General features: G+C 37.8%; 1 long non-coding RNA gene across 1 annotated transcript; it reads left to right on the plus strand.

Moving 5' to 3' along the window:
• The first annotated feature begins 3,237 nt into the window (after positions 1 to 3,237).
• Positions 3,238 to 4,818, plus strand: LOC110874551. The gene is made up of 3 exons (XR_002556044.2): positions 3,238 to 3,335; positions 3,884 to 3,977; positions 4,628 to 4,818. It is a non-coding gene; the product is annotated as an uncharacterized LOC110874551 (long non-coding RNA).
• The last annotated feature ends 16,550 nt before the right edge of the window (positions 4,819 to 21,368 follow it).

The raw sequence follows: 21,368 nt of genomic DNA on the forward strand, positions 1-21,368 counted from the left end.
ACATTGAAAAATGCTAATCATGTATTGTTAAAGAAAAGATTCTCTAAAGGGAACACACCAAAAGTCGAGCCGTCATCTCTTTGCTGAACGGAAGTTCTGACCTAAGCTCTCACGGTTTCGCATTTAACCCTTTAACAGATATCCTCTAGGTATACTCACCTGTAAGACTGAATATTGGGATCTGGATACGGGAGTATATTCAAGTGGTGGGACACGCGGATAAGTTTAAGTCATTAAAACACTAATCTCGTATCTCGAAACAGTTGAACTTTGTGTGAAAATTTAAATGGACCAGTATACTGACAATCTAGGTGAATTGTTTAGAACTTAAAATGTTTAAAGCTTAACGGTGTTAGTGATTTGTCTCAAAAACTGATATGATCCTCTTACACAAACTCACAAAAAGATTGTCTGTAAATATTCCTTTACTGCATTTCATTTTATTCAAAAATTCCAAAAAGATTTTAAGTGTGTTTTAGCATAAATTTTGAAAAAGTCAAAAAGATTTTTGACAACTGGTGTTGGAGAGCTGATTTTCAAAATTCCAAGTGCTAAACATGATGATCCTTAATTTGAGGGGGAGTTTGTTTAATATGAATAAAATTTTGGAAGATTTTGTCTGCAAATGGTCATCAGAAGTTTTTCAAATGAAAAATCATTCTTTGGCTAATCGTGTTCTTGCAAGTGGTAAGCAGAAATTATAAATTTGTCAGATTTTAAAATTTGGGAAATTAATTGTGTGGTAGAGATTGTGCAGGTATGAAATCTAAGAAGAGCCAGGTTCTGATTCCTGAGGATTCTGTGATTAGAGAGCCAGATTTCGATCCTGATTAGATTTGAGCCAGGTTACAATTCTGAAGATAAAGTTCACGCAAGCTGACAATGCTGATGAACTTAAGGAATCAAGAGATCTGATCAAGAGAAGCAAAAGCCAAGTTCAGATCCTGGTAGAGGAGTTCGAGGAGAGTCTGTTGGTGTTGATAGAGAGAAAGAGAGAGATTTGAGGATGCTTTACAGTGTCAGATACTTTAAAGAGAAGCCCGAAGACTGATAAAGACTGAAGATGTTAAAGACTCGACACTTAAGACTCGTCAACATTCGAGGGGGAGTCTGTTAGTGCATGCGTCTGTCGACTTCGTCTTGTATCGAGTCATATACTTAGAATGTTAGAACAGGGCACGTATTTCGAGAAAATGTAATTTCGCATGTAGTGAGGTAATTCCGCTTGAAAGGTTACCTTAGGTAATTCCGTTCGAAATTAGATTCCGCTTGGAATCTAATTTCGTGTGAACCCTTTCAAACGGAATTAGCAGGCCTATATATACCCTATTCATGCGATATTAGATGTAACAATTCCGGTTTGTGCAACGAAGTGCTGCCGAAGTGTCGTCTCGCTGTAAATTGTCATCAAATCAATAAAAACGACAGTTAATGAGTATATTGTGCTGAATTGACCTCAGAACGACTGTTTCCGCCTTTCGTTTTGAGCATAAACTCTTCTGATCGACTCGTTCGGGTCCGAAAACGATCCTACAAATCAGATCAGGTTTATTTCGTTACTCCGAGTAGAATTTATATTTGCTTTTGTGATTTGTTTTAAAGTGCAATTGGATGTTGAAATGGTGAAATTTGTTTTACAGGCTATTGAGATGTTGGTTGACTGTGGATGTGAGACGAACGCCAGTGACGGTGTCGAAATACTCGCTGGTCTTCCACGTGACTTCTACAAGTAGGTACACAAGTTTTTATGGTAATGAAGTTGAATTTTTAATCAATTAACTGAATGTGACTGAAGAAATTGGTAAACTAAAATAGTATTGTGTCTGCAAATGACTGATTATTTTTTAACTATATTGGGAACTTTTTTATTTTCTTTAATTTCTTGAATGAGTTATGTGTTTAATATCTAAAGTTTATGGTAATGAAGTTTAATTTTAATCAATTACTAGAGTGTGATCGAAAAATTTGTTAAAAACTTCTTCAGTTAATGATTGATTGTTCCTGAACCATACTAATTTTTTTATTTGTAGTTTTTAACTTATGGAATGAATAGTGTGTTTAATATCTTAATAATATGGTAATGAAGTGTATTTTTTCATCAATCAACAGTGTTCTTGACTTTTGTTTAGTTGATTATAGTTGTGGGAAACCAATTTCGGTGGCACGCTATTACAGACGTTTGCCTTTTGCAAAATCACTCTCGCGATCGGTGATTTTACTTATTTAAATAAGTAAATATTGCATATAGGTTTCTGTATATGATATGGACTGAAGTTTTGTTTGAATTATCCAACGATTTGTGAGAAAACTCAATATTCCAATGATTCAATTACCAGGTTTGCGAATAGTTAATTTCTCTTGAATCAGCTGCTAAATATCATCATCAGGTATAGAACAAAGGGTCTGGTATTTGCTGGTTGTTTAGTTTTTTTTTATTTTGGCAATCTTGACCCGTTTATATACAAATGGGTCGGTTTATGTTATGCTCTATCTCATTGGGTCAAATGAGTTGAGCTAACTTATTTATAACTAAAGGAAACGTGCTAAATGGGATGGGTCGAACGGGTGAAAACCCTTTGAAATATAACCAAATGCATAAATCCTTTTGAACCCTTTGAAATATACAGTATTAGCACCTAAAGGTGAATTGTAAATCCTTTTTTAGTTCCATGACTCGAAACTTTATCTATTTGCATGAATAAGAATGAAGAAATTCTCTTATTAATTAATTAGTTTTAATATAATTAAACTCATTTAATTTTTGAGTTAATTTTAATTTTAGTTTTTAATCAATCTTATTTTTTTTCAAATTGCATTTGGTGGTTTTCAATCCAAAACTCTTCACAGGTTTTCAATCCAAAACTCTTCACAGGTTTTCAATTATATTTAGGATAATCTGCAGCCTTGATTATTAGGCAAGCCTCTAAAAGGTATTCGTATTAGAAAAAAGCAAATCTTGCTAAACATATATGGCTAAGCATATTTTTTTGACATAGATTTAAACATATACATATAGTTTCAACTTAAATGGACGCTTAAAAATAAATACTGCAACATTTTTAGGTCATTATGTTATGGTTGAAGGTTTCGTGAAGCTGATTACGGAGAAATAAGAGTGAGGTGACCGAAAAAGAGTACTGTCAGGTAAGGTGAGGAGTGTCGATTGTTATTTTTTGGCAAGTGAGGTTTTGGCTCGGCATGATAGGGAATATATGTCTGCGGAAGTGGCGAATGCGATTGAGAAGTTTAAAAAGAAGCTTGCTAAAGTAGTTGATGATCAGATCGATGGACATGATGGTGCAGTTTCGGCTTCGTGAGTTTTGATTCGGCATCGGGTATGTGTTACTAACTGACTGCCTGCTTTTATATTTGATGAAAGCATATATTTTATAGAGTTATACTAAATTTGAAGTAGATTAAGGAGACTAATTTGTTAGGCTGGAATGAAGAGAGGGTGCGTGGTTACACCAAGGGTTTCTGGATTGCTTATTGTTGTAGATTTTATGGGTTTTATTGCTATAATTGTATTTGGCTAGGCACGGGTATGTTCATGTGGTATTTTAAATTTTTTAGCTTTCATGTGTAATGGTGAAAACTGAAATTTATTATATGTTTTTTTTGGTGTGATGCTAATGTTATAGGAGCAGCTGCTTTTGTGTTCTTATCTTCCCATTTTGGGTGCTAAATAATAAAGAAAAGACTATGCAGTATTTCCACTTAGTTTTTATTCACATTTTAACTACTAATTTGGTATCCTGAAAATGATAAATGATATAGTGCTGCAATTTAGATTCTTTTTTCAAAATTTCGAAGATATAAAGATGGATGTTTATTGATTTTTGATATATTTAGAAGCATGCTTTATTTTTTCACTCCTTTTCAGGATGCAAGTGATCGTGGGTGGCTTTATTGTTAATAAAGCTTAACTGATTTGGAGATAATGGATAGACGTAAAAACATTAATTGCTCTTCCAAGAGTAAGATCACTTAGAGATGCAGACACTAAATTAGGGATGAGCATGGTACCCATTCGGTACCGAAAGTATCGGTACTGGTATGGTAGCGGTATTTACCGGTGTTTTGCCCTTAAATACCGGTACCGGTACTGAAAAATGGGAAAAATGGATACCCGTTTGACCCATGTGAGGCAATGGTCTAAGGTTCAACAAGAGCCACTAAACCAACCTTCGTCTAGGTACCTTGCATATTTTGTATATGTCTGTGTTCTGTCAAACATAATGATCTTTAGTAATTGCAGAGGAGATGCATTTAAACCTTTAATCTACACACTTACTTTTACAATATTGTTTTTTTATGATAAACAATAGTTTTTTTAATTGCTACAATGATTTGGATAAGCTGCTAATCTAACACAAATGTTTTTAGTTTGAAATAATTTGTGTATAATAAATAATATTTAGATATAGAAATCTTATTTTTTAATTACAAGGCCTAATGATGACTTATGTGGTGTAGGGAGTTGTGTAGTCAACTAACTAAATGTTGTTAGTATCTTTAAACTTTTGTATTGTTTAGGTTTAAGGTTTAGATTGGATTACGAACATATCTTTCATCGAGAGGTTAGTTACTTTGTGATGTTATTTAATGTTTGTCTTTTATTTTGCAGATCTAAGTGATGGCCGTAGCCAGAAGTTCTACATGAGTTAGAGAAACAGTAAATGTTGTTTGTCGGGGGCACCTTAATCCTTAATAAAAGTAAAAAAAAAATATAATGTTTTATCCTTCTATGCATTTTAACTATATTTTCACTTTGTCAATAAGTAATTTATGTAATAAATATATGTCACTTTATTGGTATTTATATTATTTGTACACTTTGTGATAATGTATATTAAATTTTCCGACCCACGAAGTTCGCGGGTGATAACTTAGTTACTTTATATATAAAATTAGATTTATTACGGGTTTTTTTAAATATAATTTATATTTATCACTAAAATGGCTGTTTATTTACTTCTTGAATAACATGTTTGACCACTGTATCTTCTTTTTAATAATCATCTCCGCAATCACCATATCTATCGCGTACCGAGTATATCCATTAATTTTTCTAAATATAATTTTCTTATTATTTGGTATATAAAATCATATTTATTCAAGCCGTGTAATACACGAGAGTTTTTAAAGATATAACTTTTTTTATTATTAAATGGTAAAAAATATTACATTTATTCAACCCGTGTAATACACGTGGTTTTAAAGATATAATTTTTTTTATTATTTGGTATATAAAATTACATTGATTCAATCCGTACAATATGGTTATAGGACACTTGTCATCATATTAGTTCATGTCTTATAGATAATTATTATTTTAGTTTAATCTCTTCCAATTAATTATAGATAACCCTCCTACTAAATATTATTTAGTTTAATATCATTATTATCATATGGATAATTATTATTTAGTTTAGTCTCTTCTAATTAATTAAAGATAACTGTGACAACCCGAACTTTCAAGGCAAGTAACGCTCCATCTTTTGATCCTTACTCTTCGTTATCTTTCTTTAATACGTTAAAGCATTCTATTCGTATAGCCCATTTATTTAAATATAACATTGGCTCAATAACATAACCTTGGCCCAATATACTAATAGAGGTACGGCAAAGAAAATCGGCCCACTGTGGAATCATTTGCAACCGGCCCAACTTATTTATTGATTTGTTTAGATCGAATAATCAGCCCAACTCCTTAAAGGATCATATGTACGTATTATATTCCAAATCAAATTCTGTCAAGTTAAAAACATAACAAACCCTACGCTAACCCTACCTTCTTCAAGCGTTCATACGGCAGTAGACTCCTTCTCAAGTAACATCATTCTAGCCAAACTTATTTGCGGGACTCGATTGATCAACGTGAATATATAAATAGACACACCGAGCAAACCAAAGGTGAGTTCACTGCACTTTTCTCAAGCATGCGTCCCGGTGGTTTGGGACAACTGGTAAACATTTGGAAGGGAAACATTGGGTAAACAACTTAATCGGTTTTGGTTATTGCCTGGAGGGCAATGGGGTAATTAGTTGATAGCGCTATTAGGTGGGAAACCTCACACCGGGCCGTAAGGACGGGCGTGAACTAATTATCTGGGTATGGCTATGGTTGTTAGAGGCACACTCCTCGGATACATATGGGCACTCTCCCTAGGGTATCTAACGAAGGCAACATAGCAAACGGTCGTTAAGGGGTACCCACTCCCCGGATACTTATGGGCACACTCCCTAGGGTATCTAACATGAGCAACATCGTAACGCAACATTAAATCGCATTAACATACATATGGTAACATAACCTGTTAACAAAACCTTGAACTCACCAGCGTAGTCTGACACACTTGTTTACATGCTTGTAGGTAATTATTGAAGGAACTTGGGAGCTTGCTGTCTGATGCTGCTGGAGTGGTTATGGTCATGATAAACAATTACATTGATTTGGTTTAGATACATTTATACTTTTATGCTTCCGCTCAATACTTTGGTTTTGGTTTAACTTTTCAAACGTTACATTTATTTCAATTGGGTATTTCAATACATTATAACTTGTGTTTGATATGATTGGTGGCTCTTTGTTGAATCGTTACACCTCCATTAGGGACACGCCCTAGGTGGTAATTTGGGGGTGTGACAGTTTGGTATCAGAGCCACTGGTTATAGAGAACTCGGTTTTAAAAAAATGTTTTCATAAAACCAGACTATAACCGAATTGATCCAAACGATGACCATGACACTCAGCTTCAGACTGCAAGGTTCGTTCCTCCTTAGCTTATGCATTATATGCCTAGTAAACGTAATTATATTTATAGCATGCACGATACGACATGGTAGGCATCATGACACATGGATAGTGTAACCTAACACTTGCATCTAGTAAATTCTAATCTTGTTGGTAGTGCTTATTTTGTGTTGATTGGGGTGGGAGAAACTTCAAACATAAGTTAAGAAGCATCGAGAGGAGCAAGCAAACCGCCTTATTATTATGGGTGCACACATAATAATAACGCGTGGTGCATGCAAATCCCAATGAGGCTTAACGAATGTAAGAGGGGTTCGTCCCTGTTTGTGTATGAACATGATAGTTAATCGTTCTCAACGTGATAAACCTGAACACTTTCCTCGTTTTCGACCCCTGAATCAGTTCATTTCCATATATAGAAACATGAGTGGACGAGGAAACGGACGTAGCAACTATTGATTGAAACCTTGTGTGCTTATTCTTTCTGTCATTTTTTTCCTTTCTGCGTTAATACCCTCTTTTGGAACGTTGGTGAGTGTGCATTCTTTCGTTTAACTTGTGTTACGTCATCAACTCGACAGGCATGTCTACATCGTCCGCATCTTCCGACCAATCCCGGGCGCCAGGGAAGGCACCCGCTGATACTCACTCACCCCCGCGTCAGATGGAGACACGTGCTGCTTATAGGAAGAGACTCGCGCAGGGCGGGGAGTCGTCCTCCCGACCTACGCATGCACTACCAGTTAACTCCCTCAGCGCTCAGGCCGAGTCGGCTGTGAGTAAGGCCCTCCGAGATTATAACCAGATTCTAATAGAACAAAACCAAGTCTTAATGGAGCAAAATCAGAAATTGCTAAGAAAGGTTGATGCCCAAGGAGGGCGATTGGAAGCTCAAGAGAAGCAGATACAGGAACTTATTAGGAGGACTACTGACCTGAAGGCAGAAGCCCTAAAAGGGCGTGAGGTACAAGGTCTGATACTGAGAGACGCTCGAGTAGATCATGAAAGGCTTAACTCGCATGCCGAAAGCATAGGTATGATGGATTGGAGGGTCCATCAGTTGGAGGAAGCCCGCTTCGCACCTGAACCCGAGCCAGCCCCAGTCCCGGCACCTCCCGAACCAGAGGCGGAAGGGTCTGATGAAGAGCCCGAAGAGGAGGAGGAAGAGCCGGAAGAGGAGGAAGAAGAGCCAGAGGAGGTCTCGGATAATGACGGAGACAATGATGATGGTAGTGACCTCGGGGATGGCGACGTGGACGACTGACTCGTCTTTCAATCGTTTATCTAGTTGTTTTTCTTTCAGTTGTTTTCGTATAAACAATCATAGTGATTAAAACTTTTGCGAATATTCGATGTAGTGACTAATATGGTTTAATTTGAATGGATTTCTTATTCTATCGTTTAAGGGATATTCCTTGTATTGAGTCGTCATCTTACCTCTTTTTACCCTTGCACCACAAGAGTCACATCTTTGACTCTACGACAGTTACCTTAATTATGGAAAACCTCTCGCTGGCCTTTGTACTATCCGGTGCCTATGGGTTGATGCAATGCCTCTATTGGTGGATGCGACACTCTTGTAAGTTTTGACATGGTCGTTGGCATGGACTTGGTTATCTAGGTATCAAGCGGAAAATTCTCTGCAAACAGAAAATCATGCGTCCCCTCTCCCCAGTAGGGAATCCTTATCAGTTTAAGATCATCGTAGTGGTGTCGTTGTTGGCATTGTCACAGTCATGAAAGCCCAGAAGTGTCTACGGAAGGGCTACCCTGCCATACTAACTCTTGTCACCGATTTGCCGCTTTAAGAAAGGAAGATCGAGTGTCTTCCACTTATCCATGAATTTTCTGACATGCCTCCTGAAGAGTGAGCTGGTTTACTTCCACATTGTTCGGCGGAATTTCAGGTTGACCTTATGCAATTTCAGATTCCTTATGGGAAACCGAAATCCCTTAGGGTTGCTAGATACTATCACAGCTTCATCATAGGATTTTCGAAGGTTTCGCAACTTCAACCCCTTTAACATAGCGGGGAGCTGTGAATTCCTGAGAAATAAAATCGGAGAACGTCCTTACAGCTTTTGAAACCCAACCCTACAACACGCGAAGCATCGCTACTATCCGAGGGTACCGATGATCCAGCGATATACCATGATGGTGTTACGGAGAGGAACTGCACGACCTACAACCTCCGGTGGAAACCGTGGTCATTGGATTTAAGTGGGAGGCATTGCTTGGACGGTACCGAAGGCACCAATTAGACCGATCACAAGGGCCTTCAGTGCACCCTTGTTTCAATAGAGCTAACCATGTGAAGGCATCGCTAGAATGGAACTTCCGAACGAACACGGGATTAGGAGAACTATACCCACGCATCCCTGTAGACGAACCTTATCACTTTCACTTGTCATCGCCGCTAGAAGTGAAGCAGTCACAGTTACACGCGTTTGTCGTTTTGCAACACTAACCTTTACCCACCAAATTCTGTTTTGGACAAATGATACACTCGCGCGACCGCAAGGTAACGAACCTCCCTGTTGTGTCATGCCGCCATGCACCACTACTGGAAATTACTTCTTGACAACAAATTTGCTGGCCAAATCCTTCGGATGTTTAATGGACCCCTGTTTCGCTCGAATCTTCGTACGAACCTCATTAATTCCTTGTTTCTTTGATTGGCAACTGATATAACAAAACGCTAACCACCATACCATGATTTCCGCCGTCACAAGATTAGCCCCCCCAGGCGTTGTAAAGTATCTATAGATCGAGTTCGTCGGAACTCACTTCAAGCCATTGTTTTAGATCAATTTTCGGGACGAAAATTCTTTCAAGTAGGGGATGATGTGACACCCCGCGAAAACGCTTAACAAAACTAGCTTCCTCAGTGACTGTTTGCTAAATTTCGGGGCGAGATTCCTCTTCAAGTTGGGGATGATGCCACAACTGAGCAAAACCCGCAACAACTCTGATTTCTCACTTCGTTTCTCTCACGCTTGACGCTTGCCAATTTCGGGACGAAATTCCCTTCAAGTTGGGGATGATGTGACAACCCGAACTTTCAAGGCAAGTAACGCTCCATCTTTTGATCCTTACTCTTCGTTATCTTTCTTTAATACGTTAAAGCATTCTATTCGTATAGCCCATTTATTTAAATATAACATTGGCTCAATAACATAACCTTGGCCCAATATACTAATAGAGGTATGGCAAAGAAAATCGGCCCACTGTGGAATCATTTGCAACCGGCCCAACTTATTTATTGATTTGTTTAGATCGAATAATCAGCCCAACTCCTTAAAGGATCATATGTACGTATTATATTCCAAATCAAATTCTGTCAAGTTAAAAACATAACAAACCCTACGCTAACCCTACCTTCTTCAAGCGTTCATACGGCAGTAGACTCCTTCTCAAGTAACATCATTCTAGCCAAACTTATTTGCGGGACTCGATTGATCAACGTGAATATATAAATAGACACACCGAGCAAACCAAAGGTGAGTTCACTGCACTTTTCTCAAGCATGCGTCCCGGTGGTTTGGGACAACTGGTAAACATTTGGAAGGGAAACATTGGGTAAACAACTTAATCGGTTTTGGTTATTGCCTGGAGGGCAATGGGGTAATTAGTTGATAGCGCTATTAGGTGGGAAACCTCACACCGGGCCGTAAGGACGGGCGTGAACTAATTATCTGGGTATGGCTATGGTTGTTAGAGGCACACTCCTCGGATACATATGGGCACTCTCCCTAGGGTATCTAACGAAGGCAACATAGCAAACGGTCGTTAAGGGGTACCCACTCCCCGGATACTTATGGGCACACTCCCTAGGGTATCTAACATGAGCAACATCGTAACGCAACATTAAATCGCATTAACATACATATGGTAACATAACCTGTTAACAAAACCTTGAACTCACCAGCGTAGTCTGACACACTTGTTTACATGCTTGTAGATAATTATTGAAGGAACTTGGGAGCTTGCTGTCTGATGCTGCTGGAGTGGTTATGGTCATGATAAACAATTACATTGATTTGGTTTAGATACATTTATACTTTTATGCTTCCGCTCAATACTTTGGTTTTGGTTTAACTTTTCAAACGTTACATTTATTTCAATTGGGTATTTCAATACATTATAACTTGTGTTTGATATGATTGGTGGCTCTTTGTTGAATCGTTACACCTCCATTAGGGACACGCCCTAGGTGGTAATTTGGGGGTGTGACAATAACTCTCCTACTAAATACTATTTTGTTTAATCTTTTCTACTTAATTATAGATAATTATTATTTAGTTTAAATTTAATGTATACTTCTCATTTATAATATTAATATTACTTTATATATAAAATTAGATTTATTACGGGTTCTTTTAAATATGATTTATATTTATCACTCAAATGGCTGCTTATTTACTTCTTGAATAACATGTTTGACCACTGTATCTTCTTTTCAATAATCATCTCCGCAATCACCATATTTATCGCGTACCGAGTATATCCATTAGTTTTTTTAATATAAGAGTTAAATGCCCGGATAGTCCCAGTGGTTTGCCATTTTTTCACCTTCCCTAACTTTCTAAAATTACAGCTATAGTCCCAACTTTTCAATTTTCATTCCCGGATAGTCCCTGTGTCTAATATCAGTTAGTTTTCTCAGTTAAGAAAGTGTGAAATGACAAAAATACCCTTACTATAAAACAAAATAACTTAATAGATTTTTTCATTTGTAGGACCCACTCCTTAAAAAAACAAAATAACAACCCCACCCCCACCTTCCTCTCCCTTTCTGAGTTTCTTCTTTCTTCACCCTGCAACTCCATCACCCCAATCTTTTCCACAAGAACACACTTACACACACTCAATAGTGAATCCAAACCGTCCATTTTCCCCACACACTACCACTGGTACACCTTAGAGTTTACCGAATCAAGCACCATTCTCCATGTATACGACACCGTTTTCAACGGCTTCTCCGCTTCCATGACTCCATCACAAGCATCCTCTTTAGAAAAAAACATCCAGATGTTCTGGCTTCCAGATCGCCGGCGAGAGCTTCACACCACTCGTTCACCGTAGTTTGTTGGTTTAAGAAACCAGAGAGGCCTCTGGTCCGAATCGAACTACGGTTCTGACGTCATCATCGGCATTTTCGACACCGGAATCTGGCCGAAGAGATAAAGTTGCAATCCGATTGCAGTTCCGATCAATATTTACCGTCGCCGTTCACCGTGTTCCGGTAAGAAGCATCGTCACCTCTCACCTCTGATTGATTTTCGACCTCAAATACACAAATTCCAAATTTGAGGTTCGAAAAAATGAAGATCGTCACCAATTTCACCGATCTGTAATTTATTCATATCAAATTCATATTATTCTTTACCAATTTCAAAATATCTGGTGGTTTTGTTTTCTGATTATGACAATACTAATAACTCAGGGTTTGATGACAAGCTAAATAATAGAGGTATGGGGACTTCTACAAGAAGTGGGTATAGGCGTCAAACAGGTTCTACTACATTAAAGAGTGTAGTACATGAAGCTGGGATGAACAATGAAAGCAAGCCTGAGGAAGAAACTTTAAGAACAAAAACTCAAACAACCTCATTTTCTGCTGAAAGCAACCAAAAGAGGGACATGCTTGAAGAAGATATTGATGCACCTTTACAAAGTGGTGTTGTACGTGTGTTTAAGCAACCAGGCATTGAATACTTAAGTGATGAAGAGGCTCTATATTTTTTTAACTTTTTAATTAGAGTGGGTTAGCCGGTAGGTGGTGGTGGTGGTGGTTCTCCTGTGGAGGGTGGTGGTGGTTGTAGGTGATGGTGGGTACAATGAACAAGACACAGAGAAAGAGAAAGAGGGATAGGTTTATAATAAACCATGTGGGCCCCACCTAATTTAATATATTAATTATTTTTTAATGACTTAATAGTTATTTTTTATATTAAGGGTATTTTGTAATTTTACACTCATTTAACAACAAAAACTAACTCCATCCGTTTTAGGGACTATCTGGGAACGAAAGTTGAAAAGTTGGGGACTATAGAGGTAATTTTAGAAAGTTAGGGACTAAAGGTGAAAAAAGGCCAAACCACAAGGACTATCCGGGCATTTAACTCTAAATATAATTTTCTTATTATTTGGTATATAAAATCATATTTATTCATGCCGTGTAATACACGAGAGTTTTTAAAGATATAACTTTTTTTATTATTAAATGGGAAACGATATTACATTTATTCAACCCGTATAATACACGTGGTTTTAAAGATATAATTTTTTTAGAGTAAATTTCTGTTTTCGTCCCTGAGGTTTGTAAATTTTGACTAGTTTAGTCCAAAAATCAAAGTTATAACAAATCCAGCCCTGAAGTTTGCATTTCTTAACGCTTTTCATCCATAAGGGTGCTTTTTCATTTAATTCTTAGGGATGAAAAGCGTTAAGAAATGCAAACCTTAGGGATGGTTTTGTTATAAATTAGATTTTTGGACTAAACGAGTTAAAATGGACAATCTCAGGGACGAAAACGGAAATTTACTCTTTTTTTATTATTTGGTATATAAAATTACATTTATTCAATCGGTACAATATGGTTCTTATAGATATAACTTTTTATTTTTTAATATATAAAATTACATTTATTTAACCCTTGCAATTAAAGAGGTTTTTAAAGATATATTATTTTATTATTTAATATATAAAATTCATTTATTCAACCAATGTAATACACGGGGTTATATCCTAACGAAAATATAGAGAAATATCAAATCGCTATGTATGTATGAACAAAGATGACTAATAAACATCCACAGATTTAGCTTTATTTAAATTAAATTAAATAATTTGGTTTTTAAGTTTATAATCACATCAAAAAAATTATAACATTTATAATTTAAAAATATAGAAAGTAAATCACAAGTCAAATTTGGTAACGATAAATGGAATTTTATGTTTTTTATTAACACTATTAATATATATATATATATATAGAGAGAGAGAGAGGGAGAGAGATAGGGCTAGGTTAACGTACAAATGTCCTTATCGTACATTACATACGTTACAATCTCAACCGTCCGATCATCTTCCCGCATTGAATTCGCATGTTTTTTTTGTAACAATTTCGCATGTTGGTTTTTTAACATGCGATTTCATCAAAATTACCACATGCGAAATTGTTACAAAAAAACAACATGCTATTTCATCAAAATTATCATATGCGAAATTGGTACAAAAAACAACATGCGAATTCATCAAAAATTATCACATGCGAAATTGTTATAAAAAAAACAACATGTTGTTTCATCAAAATTATCACATGCGAAATTGGTACAAAAAAACAACATGCGAATTCATCAAAAATTATCACATGCGAAATTGTTATAAAAAAAACAACATGCGATTTTAAATTGCGGGAAGATGATCTAACAGCTGAGATTGAAGCGTACGTAATGTACGATAAGCAATATTGTACAGTACTCTTTACCTATATATATATATATATATATATATATATATATATATATATATATATATATATATATATATATATAGGGAGCCGCTAAAATAAAAACCACCCCCAGTTGTAAGAACCGAGAGAACCACTCTACACCAATAAGATTACGACACGTATGCAACATAATTTTAAAATATAAAGGCCAATTTAGTAATTTTCCATATATGTCAAATCTCTCTCTATGTCTGTGTCTGTCTTTAAATGTTTTCTCTCTCTGTCAAATCTCAATCTCTTTCATCTCTCTCTCGTATCTTCAAAAACAAGAGATTATCTCTCAAACTCCTTCAAAACCAATTGTTCGATGCTTGAAGTATTTGGATGTGATGAATTACGAATATGGATTACGTAATACACATGATGTAGGTCTCTCGGAGGTTGAGGTTTAACCTATTCCTTGTTATGTTTAACCCACTAGCAAGTGCGGAATCCAAGCTAGCAAGCAAACCGGAGTTTATATGTAAGCAAATTGAACAAGAGAAAGAGTAGACAAGCAAGTATCAAAGTTTTCTCTTGTATTTCAGTGGACACGGTTACAGACCTTGACCAAACTGAAAATACACTCTAACAAAGACCTGGGTTTCACACACAAAAGCTCTCTATGAAGAACATACACTTTGGACAGAAACTTATCAGAACTAACTGTGAAAGTGAAACCCTTCATGGATATATATACCCAAAACAGATTCCCATGCACGAAGGATAGATGTCCTGGTCGAAGGATCATCTGTCGACCAGAAAACCTATCGAAAGATCTCGAAGGATCTAGACATACCTCGAAGGATAGTGTATCCTTCGAGGTCCATAAAGATCCTCCGAAAGACATCTTTCGAAGTCTTCGAAGGATAAACATCATCCTTCGAAGACATCCTTCGTGACACTCTATCTTTCAAATACTAAGTGTTGAAGTTTGGCCAAGTCAAACCAGGAGGATGGTTGACTTGGTCAAACAACACATTACAATACATAAACACACATAAAGGACGTAAACACAACCGACAAAAGACATCGTTTTATACATTACAAAATATAGACAAAGTACAGACACAAAGTGCACCAACAAACTCCCCCTTGGCTGTAGCTTTGTCTTCGTCTTCAAGTCTTAAGTCTCTAACGCCCTTTCCACGGCTACATGATGCGCCGACCATGCACTTCCTGCATTGATCAACAAGTTGAAGCAGTAGCGAGCCATCCTTTGAAACTTCATGGCTTGATCTCGATCTTGAACTAGGTAATTGATTTCATGATCCTTCAACACAATGATATCCGATCTGGACATGTTTGTAATCCACATCGGATCGATTATCCTGAAGTTCTCTGCATTGTCTCTGAACAAGATCACAGCTTCACCGGTATCCGCATCATAAACCCAGCAGCGGAAATTCTCAAGAAAGTCAGTTTTCATCTTCAACAGCGGAATCTTCTTCATCACCCTAGGAGGATCATATACCAGACGATAACGAGCAGTGTTAGTCTCTGGATCAAGAGTGAACTTGATTTGCTCGTATCTTGGAAATTGAGGCTTGTACAGAGGATCCTTCCAACCCAAACGCCTTTCAAGCCTGATTTTCTTTGCGAATAAATCCACCATATATTCCTTAGCTCGATTGATAACATTAAGCTGCGCCAACACTGCCACATCATAATATGGAAGTGTGAGAATACTCAGGAGAGTCTCGAAGTATTGAAGACCAGATTCTCTCTTCACAACCATACAATGCAGATCTTTCACAAACATCCAGCTGATGATTCGACCTCTTGCCTGATTTTTCTCCAACAACATGTAGTTAGCCTGTTCCAATGGGGCAAGCGGAGGAGGATTCCTAGCAAGGAAATCCGCTCGCCATTCATTAATAGTTCTTTCACGGCTTTCTTGAGCAGTAGGGGAATCAGAAGACAGATTTTCAAACTCGGCTGTCTTCTCAGCAATGAAGTTATCATCAAGAACATTCATTTCAGCATCATCCTCTCGAACATACACAGGACGTTCAGGATCAGAACTGATGAAGATTTCATCAATTGTAGAGAAATCAGTCTGATCCTGTACTAGAGGAGTAGCATCAATCACACCTTCAGCAACATCATTCAACTCAAACAACCTTGATAATTGTTCATCTGTCATCTCAGATACAAACTCTCCCTCTTCCAGTGCTTCACCCGTGATAGGATGAAACCTTTGAGCACTTGACGATTCAGGAGGATCTTCAGTAAAGTTTTCTGGATCTAGACTGATCTGAGAAGGATCCACAGACACTTCCAATGTTTCGGTCTGTTCAGTTGGCCCTGTAGAGACTGTAGGAGCAGATGGAGTATCTTGAGCAGTGCTAGACCCGCCTGCAGCACCGGATGCAGCTGCACCGGAGCCTGAGGCTGCTGTTTGATCAGGATTAGCAGAATCATCATCCTGATCATCTTGACGTCTTGGGAGTACTATCCCTTGAGCGTTGCACCTCTCTCTCCATAATATCCCAACTTGTTTATGAACCCTACCAAAGTTTTCATGCATAGGTTGGAATGCTTTCTTCAGTCTTTCATCACGACTGTTAACTGTTTCCCTTAACAATTTTGCTGAACTTTCCAGATTAGTACTGTGTCTTTTCATGATCTCCACCTCTCTATCTCTTGCCAAGTTAGCCTTCTTTAATCTATCAATTTCTTCAGCTTGTTCTATGATCTTCATACTTTGAGCATTTACAATAGAACACAGCTGATTGTGAGCCTCTGCATCCTTCACTCGTTGTACACGATGTTCTTCAATCGTTCGTGTATGACGGCCAACTATATCACCCAGTTCACTGATTTGTTCAATCAAGAACTGTACCTTATCAGCTTCAGAGAAACCCGACAAGGTTTCTGCCAGAGATGGCCTAGAGGGCTCAGGTCTCGATGAACCAGATTGACCTGCCTGACCCGAACCACCTGAAGGACCAGTTATAACAAGGGTAGGTCGAGGTTGTGTACCTGTGGTGGGAGTTTCAGGTGGCTGTTGATCAACAGACACCTGATGAGCTCCCGAAGACCTCTGTGGAGAAGACATAAGATTAATTGTCTCAGAAGCAGTTAACTGATCACCAATTGGAGGAAGCTGCTGCTCAGGATCAGATGAAGGCTGAACTGACACTGGAACAGAAGTGTCAGCAGTAGATTTCTTTGATCCACGACCACCCTGTCGTTGAGCCTTCCTTTTCCTAATAAAGCCTGGAGATGTGAGCGTATAATCTTCATCATCTTTATCGGAGTCTCCAGTACCACCTGTCTTCTTAATTCTTTCAAACCTGGTATTCCCACGACTATCCTTGTATTTCCTCAACCCCGGAGGAGTAGGATTATCATCATCAGGCGAAGAATCACCATCATCATCACCAGAACCACCTGCTTCATCTTCAGAAGATGAACTGCTATCATCAACAAGTGTTCTCGGCTGATCCACTTTGCCCTTTCCCTTGTCAGTCGCAGCAACACTCGACTGACCAGCACCAACATCACCACCAGAAACAACTGGAACATCAGGATCAACAGGCATGTCCTGAGCCACTTCAGCAGTCACATTCACATCAACCTTAGCACTAGCTGCTGCACCAGAACTGCCAGCAGATCTTCTAGTGGCTTTGATTCCATGCTTACATGTGAGTTGCTCATCAGCCATAGCAATCAATCTTGGTTCTTCATCGTCAGACACACTTCCTTCACGTCGCCATCTGTTGTTCTGTGGAGGCTCATACTCAGGAGCATCAAGATGACCAATCATTTTCCTATCTGGATGCGTTCCCGTGTAAACCCCCATAGACTTGACAATTAGAAGTGTGCGCTCGTTCATAGGATTCACTGGAAATACATCTGCCTCGGCTTTAGCAAGATCAGGAATCTGATTGTCTATCAACATTTGCAGAAAGCGAGGATATAACCAAAACTTGGTGTTAGTTCGCTGCTTATCGGACGGAAGTGGCCTCTGAGAGTTCTCCTTCAGATTGTTGAAAATATAACGAGAGATGTTGAACGGCTTGTTCAGAATCAACGCCGTAAACAATCCCGTCAGATCTATAGGAGATAAGTCGTACCCAGAGCGCTTGTTGCTTAGGCAGTGAATCAGAATGTGCAGAAGGAACTTGTACTTAAGCGGCAGATATTTCTTGTTGATTTGATTTGTAAGGACGTTGTCGCTGTACTTGAGCCTTAACAATAACCCCCTTTGACACTGCAAGTCTATTGAAGTTGGGTCTTCAGATTTATCACCAAGTTGAAGACGTTCTCTAATAGAATTCTCAGTAATGACTACTGGCTTTTCGGCAACGATTGCCCTGATTACTTCCTGATTATCCACTGTTTCCACCCCAGCTGTACTCCAGAATGCCTTGATATGTGATTGATAGGCGACATGCTGTGTGGTGATAGCATAGTTGATTCGCGCTCGATGAAGATATTCCATAATTCCAGCAAACTCAGGACTGATGCCTCCTTCTGGTTGTAAGTACGCCACCATATTATGTCTAGGTTTAGACATAGCTTCCAGTTCAGATTTTACTTTCTTGGTGGGTTTGGCCCGTTCAAACTTAACTTTTGGTGCCATTTCTGCACATCACAATTACACGTAATAAGCACGGGTCAAACAGTCAACATTGAGTTTTACACTTAGAAAAATTCTCAATTTCTTGAAAATTTCCTAAGTGTTAAACTGTCGAAGGATATATTATCTCCATCGAAGGATGAAATGTGGCTTGAAGGATGAAAAACAGTCCGAAGGATGATGAATGAATCGAAGGATGTTGATTCAGCTCGAAGGATTTTATTTATCTTGAAAGATGTCAACTTGTCGAAGGATCATCTTTCGAATGATTGAATATTTTGAAATATATCCTGATCATTCGAAGGCTTGATCCATCGAAAGATGATCTTTCGAGATATCCACCATCTTTCGAGCTTCACCTCGAAGGATGCTGTTTGGCACATCTCTCGAGGTGATGACTCATCATCTTCCTTCGATCTGATCCGGTGACGGTTCATTTTCCGATAAAGGCGACACTGTTCATTTTCCGGTGGGCTTTCTGCTTTTCCGGTCACATTTTAAACAAGTTTTGGTTGTGTTTTATACCAATCATTGACATATCAACACCCGTAAAATAATTCCCAATATCAAATCACAACACATCTAACCCAAACCGGACAAAAACACAAGATCAAACACTTCATTTTTTACCCAAACCCTAACCTCCCCTGTTTTAATCCAAACCCTAGTCTCCTGTTATGATTATTCAAAACACACATTCAGACAACAATGATCAAACAAAACAACATAACATCCACAACAGATATAGTAGCAATACATAATCCCAACAACACTGAATCATAGTCTAAACATTCAAAATTTCATGAATAAAAATAAGAACATTAAAGAATGAATCAGAATCAGTGATATGATTATGAAGTTTTGTTTTGATGTTCGTTAATAGATTAAAGCATAACATCCTACCAAGATAATGTTATGAAATCCTGAAAATCGAACAAGTTTGAAGAAAAATTCGGCAGAGTTTCGAGAGGGTTTTGAGGTTTTTGAAAACTGATAATGATGAGTGATGAAGAAGATAACTATTTATATTCCACCTTGAAAGTCGAACCGTCTCGAAGGACACAAAACTACTCGAAAGATGGACAGCTGTCACGAAGGATCCCCTTTTGTTCGAAGGATCCATATAAGGTTCGAAGGATCCAGATATTTTAAGGATCTGGATCGAAGGATGCCAGATATTTTTGAATTCTTCGAAAGATATCCTTCGATATAAAGTCATCTTTCAAAAGTTTGGTCAACCCGAAGGATCACTTGGTCAAATCTTTCGTTGACCAAGTATCTTTCGATGGAGACTGTTGACTTTCATTGACTTTCTTTGACCATCTGATCTTTCGAGGGCCATTGCTTCCTCGAAGGATCAGATTTTCACCAACACTTGGATTTTTAGGGAATTTCCAATTTAACCCTTCAACATTTGAGGTTTTTCAGAAATGACCATGTTGAAAATTGTCCGTTATGAAGTTCAGCAAGGTTAATTTTATGAAGTAATTCGGCTTGTCAGGTATCGGATCGAGCACCAACATCATTCAATCAAAAATAAAGTTAAGATGAAAATCTTTTTGGATTTTGAAGTTTGATAAAAATAAAAGGCAACAATTTTAAAATCCTTTGAATGTTATCAAACGACATCACCGCTAATGTCGTGCTGATATGCACCAAACGACAAAAACTGTTTTAAAATTAAAGCAGTAAATTAAGCAGAAAGTAAATATGTACAAACACAACAATATTTTTGCGAGTTTCTGGCGAAGAGAATCATATCAGCTTGCGGTCTTTTGTCAAAACACACTTCCCTTTTAAAATTCTTTTACAGAAGCGGATAAGTATTCTACCACAATTACCGATATTGTTGTCCACTTAAACTCAACGATCAGGTGTAATCATAATACAATGAGATACGTTTAAGGTATGATTTATACTTACCGACCGGTGTTCATCCATTCACGACACATTCCCGTATCAAGGTATGCACGAGAATTCATCATACTGGGGAGTATACCGTTTATCATCCGTTTTTGACGTATATATATACAATGTGAACAAGTCACTTATTTGATTTGAAAACAAGCCCTTTGTGATATAATCACTTATTGATGAGGAACTTGATTTTCAATGCATGAGGGCACAAGAGCAAGTCCGTGAACAGGTCAGTACTTTCGTACAGCAGAGAGACGAACTTGACTCCCGGATGAATGTGATATTTTATCACTTATTTTGGGACATGTGATTGTTTATCACTTATTGAGGTCGAATGCAGTATGAGATATGTACACGTATGTATGGTATCATGGAAGAACTTAGACTTAGTCTATTTATAGAAGCAACCATGATACCCGGATGATAAAAAGCATAAACCCCGAATATCTCAGAACCTCGGCAATCTATCAAACGAAATTTCGGTACCAAGACCATATGCCAATGAACGGTTCCCACGCGGTTTTCAGTCTGTTATGTTTATATCTCCTGCATACTTTAAAATGATCGTGAGTCTACCGGTACATCATTAGTAGAGCTACTTATCATTTTCT

This window comes from Helianthus annuus, chromosome 9 (genome assembly GCF_002127325.2).
Source record: "Helianthus annuus cultivar XRQ/B chromosome 9, HanXRQr2.0-SUNRISE, whole genome shotgun sequence".
Classification (NCBI taxonomy): Eukaryota; Viridiplantae; Streptophyta; class Magnoliopsida; order Asterales; family Asteraceae; genus Helianthus; species Helianthus annuus.